Source organism: Tiliqua scincoides, chromosome 5 (assembly GCF_035046505.1).
Source record: "Tiliqua scincoides isolate rTilSci1 chromosome 5, rTilSci1.hap2, whole genome shotgun sequence".
NCBI lineage: Eukaryota > Metazoa > Chordata > Lepidosauria > Squamata > Scincidae > Tiliqua > Tiliqua scincoides.
The window spans coordinates 12,993,275-12,999,171 of record NC_089825.1 but is presented as its reverse complement, the minus strand read 5'-3'; the positions used below and the strand labels follow the sequence as shown (position 1 = coordinate 12,999,171).

General features: G+C 46.4%; 1 pseudogene; it reads left to right on the top strand.

Moving 5' to 3' along the window:
- Window positions 1-4,749: 4,749 nt before the first annotated feature.
- Window positions 4,750-4,868, top strand: LOC136654537 (5S ribosomal RNA; annotated as a pseudogene).
- Window positions 4,869-5,897: the final 1,029 nt, after the last annotated feature.

The window sequence follows — 5,897 nt, the reverse complement described above, 5'->3', positions numbered from 1 at the left end:
GGGAAGGCAGCTCATCTGAGAGAAGGAAAACTCTGGTCCCAAACCTCCACTGCCTTGTGGCTACATCCAGTTATGGAAAAGACTTCAGGAGTCAACCTCGAGGCAAAATCCGGAGCTGGAGTCCCTGAAGCAGTTCATGGCTGAACACAGTCACGTTCTGGCAACTCTTGCGACACCACTGGAACCAACCCTATTGGCTTCTGCCTTTCCATTGGGCCATTTCAGCGTCGTAGAGAGGGGGGATTTGCTGCATGGGAAACAGTCTATCCTCCATATCTACTTTACCCAGGCTTTGCGCTCTGGAGAGGACATTCTGTTCCAGAACCACCATTCAGAGCGCGACACCATAGTCTTCCGAGACTGAAGGATGCCAATGAATCTTGCACAGATAGTTGAGTATGTCACATGGTGCTCAGTTATCCAGTTGTGTCTGTTTGGGCTGTTTTGCAAACTCGTCAGAAAGGAAGGCAGCATAGAGAGTGCAAGTTGAGGACTGTGCAGCCTGAGAGGAAGCAACTCTGTGACACGGATATTGGTGCACATTTTTCAGCCCTGTTTTCTGTGGCAAATAAAACACGAGAGATTTGGCAACTGCCTTTTGTGAAAAGTGAAAGGCAGTGAGTGAAAAGAACATATTGATTTCCCTTATGAATCAGAGCAAGGATCTGTCTGGTTCAACATTCTGGGCCAGTCTGTCCAGATGCCTTCATTTAGACATCACAGTTGGGGAGTTGGACCTGAAAGATGCCCAATCCTGTGCAATTTTCCAGCACCGGTGCAGCCACAATGCAGATTCAAGGAGGCCTCTGTGACTGCTGCCCTATCACAAGTTACAGTGCATGCCCCATTGGCACAGCTGCACTGGCACTGGAAAATTGGATAGGATTGGGCCCTCTGTCTCTTAGAAGCTAAGTAGTTTGGTAGTTTATCAACCAGATAGTTTACCTAATGGGTGGATTGTTGGCCCATGTGAGAACTTCTTGACCACAAGATTCTGGATATGACCTATCAAAATCCCATGTGAAACACAGAAACAGGGAAGAACAAAACAGCACGTGGATCTTGGAATAAATACACTCACCCTAACCCTGAAAAAAATGTGCTTCTTCACTAGATTTGTGCCAGCGATTGCCCATTGAAACTCTGGCTGCGCAAGAATGAGTTAACAAAAAAATGCCTAGCAATAGTTTCATGGGTGGCGGCTAATCAGGGAGAGGCTGGGATTTATTGGCAGCTTTTCCTTGACAGGGAAAATAGTAAAGGTTTGAGTAAATGAAAGACGTTGCTTAGAATGATGAATCATATTGTATATTTTGCCTAGCTGACATGGGAACACCCAGCTCTCTGGCTGGATTTGGTAGTAACTAGAAGTTAGGCGCATAATGAATTACAAATCCCAAATCTATTTTTGTTCTGTAGGAGAGGTCACATTCCAACAAGTATTTGCAGATTTCCTACAATGGAGAGTGAAAGATGCAGGCTTGGTTGAAAAGTGGCTTAGCCCAGAGCCATTGTGCTATCTATGAAAATGAAAAGCTTAAATACAAGTGCTTCGGAAAGGGAAAGAACACCCTTGTGAGCCAAGAAATGTGCAAACTGTTAATATACAAAAAGGCTCTCAAAGTAATATCTACAGGAATATATGCATCAACAAATTCCGTGCCAGTCAATTTGGATTGCAGTTTCCTCTTTGGAAGGGCCAGTTCTGCAATCAGAGTAACTTCTGCAAAGACAACGCTGCTACAAGTGCTCTCCAAATGTCCCATTTCAATTGCAGCTCAAGGCCAGCTCAGAGCCCTGTCTCCCCACTGTTTTTGAGCCATCTGCAGTCGCTCAGACCAGCCAGCAAGCCTGTCTGGATGCTTCCGGAGTAGTCAGGGAATGTCACCTGATCTTCGGATCTTCCATGGCCTATAGCTGCTAGAAGGGTTCTTTAGCTCACATGGCTGATCTCTGTGTTTTCTCTTTCTTTGCCCAGAGCTAAGTGGTGGTACATGAGCTGGATCTCCACCTCAGTTCATGGGGTTGTTCAAACCCTGTGTGGGTTTGAGTTTGTCAAAAGATTTTGATCTTCAATTTATCAACACCCCTCATGCTTTTTAAAAAGTTCCTAAATGAGCCTGCAATGGCATAGCTAAGGGATCTGACACGGGCACAAAAATTTTAACACCACCTAGGTGTAACACCCCTTGGAGGCCAGATGCCCAGAACACCCCCTGAGGTGTCTGGAAGGTGGTGTGAGGTGCAGGGAGGCTGCACGGAGCCTCCCCATCACTAAGAACTCCCAGACATGCCTCCAAGTGCCCACTTGCCTTGGGATCCACCATCAGGGGTGCGGGTTGGCACCCCTTGAAGGCATGGTGCCCAGGGCAATGTAACTCCCTGCCTCCCTTATCTATGCCACTGTGAGCCTCCCTGTCACACCTTGACCAGGCAGGGAAACAGACCTCAGTAGGGTTGTCCAGCTGGAGAGCAGACAATTGATGGTCCAGAAGCAGGAGAAACAATCAAGGATGTACCTTAACTGGATCGAACAGAGAGCCAGAAGAAGGAGGTCAGGATTGGCTATCAGTCAGATGTCACTGAATATATATTACATGTTTGATCATCAGTATTTTTTCTTTGCACTTAAAAGGGGAAAATTGTAGTGAGATAATAGATGCAAAAATGCCTTTGGATTCCACACAGAAGAGAGATTGCATAATGAGAATCCACATTAAAATGTACAAATGTAATTACACCAGCTGCCCCCTTCCCCAAGCTCAGACTTTCATGCTGCTCATACTTTCATTTCATTACTTGAGAATTACCAGTCGTTACAGTTTTGCTGCATGCAGGCTGATGTTCTGAATTTGACATCGTGAGCGTGACTAGAGATCCTGCAACGGAGAAAGGGCAAAGGGAGCTCTCATTTTTATTTGCTTTTAGCAAATTTGTCATTTTGGAATCGCATTACGGAGCTGTCATTAGCAATCTAATTGCATGGCTTAATCAGGCACCCTCAGGTTGTCTGGATGACAAAAAAAAAAAAAAAATAGGGTATCTGTGACTCAGTGCTGCTGCCTACAATGAGAAATTGATCCTCAGAGAAGGGAAGCCTTTGTGAAGTTGAGAAATGTGTCACTCTGTGGTGGTGGTGCCCAGATTGCAGGCTGGGAAAGAGCTCACGGGGAGGCTAAAGAAGTGGGTGTGCTGCAAATTCCACCTGGATGACATGTTCTGGGCAAAAAACCGACAAATGATCCCACTTAACCAAAACGGGTAAGAACCCTTATTGTTTCGTGCAGATTTGCTAGGGTCACACTCTATGCAACATGCAGTTTCAGGTAACATCCCCACCTACTCTATTTAAAAATAAATTTAAAAGGGAGGCAGTGGCATTGCTCCTCCTGGGGTGTGTGGCACCCCACCACAACACAATACCCCCCTTATCGTGCTGAACAATGGGTGTTGCAAGCAGCGGTAAGCCTGGGCTATCAGCGCCTGGTGGACAGGTGCAATGCATGGCACCCAGTACTAGTTTGGCAATGATGCAATGATGTCATCGCATCACTGTGCCACCGCGAATGGCTTCCAGGGGCACTATTTGCAACCATTTGGAGTCAAGGGTGAGTGGGAGGGTTCTCAGCAGGGCTCAGGTGACATACTCACCAGCCCCTATTCTGCCCCAGATCATGACACCTTGGGCAGTCCACACCAGCTCCCCCCCAATAGAAATGCCACAAAAAGGAGGATCCAATTCTGAACCGCAGAGTGGTGCAGGCTGCTTAATTCTTCTTCTCTTGAGACTCTTTCCCACCACTCAAAACCCTCCAGCTGCTATTTCTCCTTTTGTTAAAAGATATAGAGGACCAGTATATTTTCTCTACATGGAGAAAAGCATCTGGGGTGATTTGGAGAAGAAAATAGCCCAAGGCAAAAGGGAGTAAACACTTCCTCCTTCTGCTCTCTCTCCCCCCCCCCCAAAAAAAAAGCTGGTGTTCTGCTCACTCTGCAGGTTTCTCTACTTCCTTTTAATTTTTCAAAAGTTTTGGGGCAAACTTACACATTAAGGCACAGTGTATGTGATTTAGTCCTAAGGCAAAACATGTGGGTGTGAGAATTTGGGGTGTGGGGAGGAGATGAGAAAAGAAAACCCATCTTAGTAGCCAATTTTGACGTAGCTGAAGCTTGCTCAATTTAGTAGTACATCTGTTGATTATTATTGAAGGGAAATCCAGTGCCAACCAGCAGGAAGATTCTTGCACAACTGCCGAATCCCACTAAGCCTGTTCATTCTTTCCTGAAGCAGCCGAAAGCTGATCTCTTTCCCCCAGATCTCCTTTTGATTGCACACAGAGATGTGCACATTTATAACTTAAATTCGATAAGATAGGCCTGTCTTTGTATTTACTGTGGAGTGATGGAAGCAGTGGCATAGCTAGAGGGGGTGCATAGCACTAAGCTTTGCAGGGAGCCTCACCGAGGTGTGCAGGGGGCCCCTCCCTCTCCCCTTTGGAGCCATTTTCTTCTGTTTTGCTCCCACCACCCCGAATGACTCCAAAGGAGAGGGGGAGAGGGCCGCTCGCATGCTACAGTGAGGTTCCCTGCAAACGGGTGCCTTGCACCCCCTCTAGCTGTGCCACTGGATGGAAGCACAGTGGAAAGGGCAGCATGTCAAACTGGGGGCTGATTTCAGCTTCCTGAAAGCTTTGATTTAAGGGGGGGGGATCATGTTACTATTCTTTATTATTTTAAATCCATGAGGAAAAGTGTGGGAACAATGCCCTGCACATGCCCGATCTCGTCTGATCTTAGAAGCTAAGCAGGGTCAGGCCTGGTTAGTACTTGGATGGGAGACCACTTGGGAATACCAGGTGCTGTAGGCTTATACCATAGTCTTTCGAGACTGAAGGTTGCCAACCAACCAATGCCTGGAGATTATTAGAAGCCAAAAAGGTGGGCGAATAAGATGTTCAGGGGCTATTCTAAGGAACCATGTATGTGTGTGTCAAACTAGAGCTTCCAACACTCAATCTCTGGCCTTTTTGGCTCCTGTGCCACTAGCCTGCAGTGTGCACTGCAAGTTTGGGATACTGCAGTAGGGTGCCCCCAAGCTGCAGTTCTAACGTGTCTGAGGATTCTATCGGTGAGGACCAGCCAAGGGCCAGTACTGCACAGTAGACTCTTGAAAGCCCTTAGGCTGAGCAGATAAGGACTATCCTGGGTGTTAACTCTCCTGTCTGTTTGGACCACACACCCACCTCTGGTTCTCTGGATTGATTTTGCTGCTGCTCTGGAGCATGAACTGTGCCCTGTTGTAGACCACGCACCTTCTAACCCACTGGGACCAACAGGGGGCACTATTCCCTCTGGTTCTGTAACCTGACTGCCTGGAGCCCAATGTTTGCTGACGGTGGAGTTTCAGGGCCCACACAGATCCTTGCTCTGCCCAAACCAACCAGGAGAAGGAGAATACATTATGCAAAACTGTGCACAGTTATGGAATAGATTATGCAGAATAAGAAAAAAAGATGCAGGTGTGCTGGGTTTAACTGGCTTCCTTCCAGTACCAACTCAGCAGGAGACACCTTGTTCGCTCTTGCTCTCACATTGTGCATCATCCATATGTGGCAGTGTTAGGCATATTCTGGCCATGAAGTGTCTAGATTAATGGCTCCCAAACTATTTAGCACTGGGACCCACTTTTTAAAACAACGATCGGAATCCACCTAACTTGACAAGACTTTTTTAAAAATCCAGAAATAATTTGTTTGTTTTTATTTGATCCATTTCTTTTAATGAGGCAGCTGTAATGAACTTTAATGAACGCTCTTCTTCTTTTCCCATTTCTCCCCAGAAAAATAAAAATTTAAAATCTTCTGGTTTTTAAAAATTATTTATTAGGAGGCATCAAC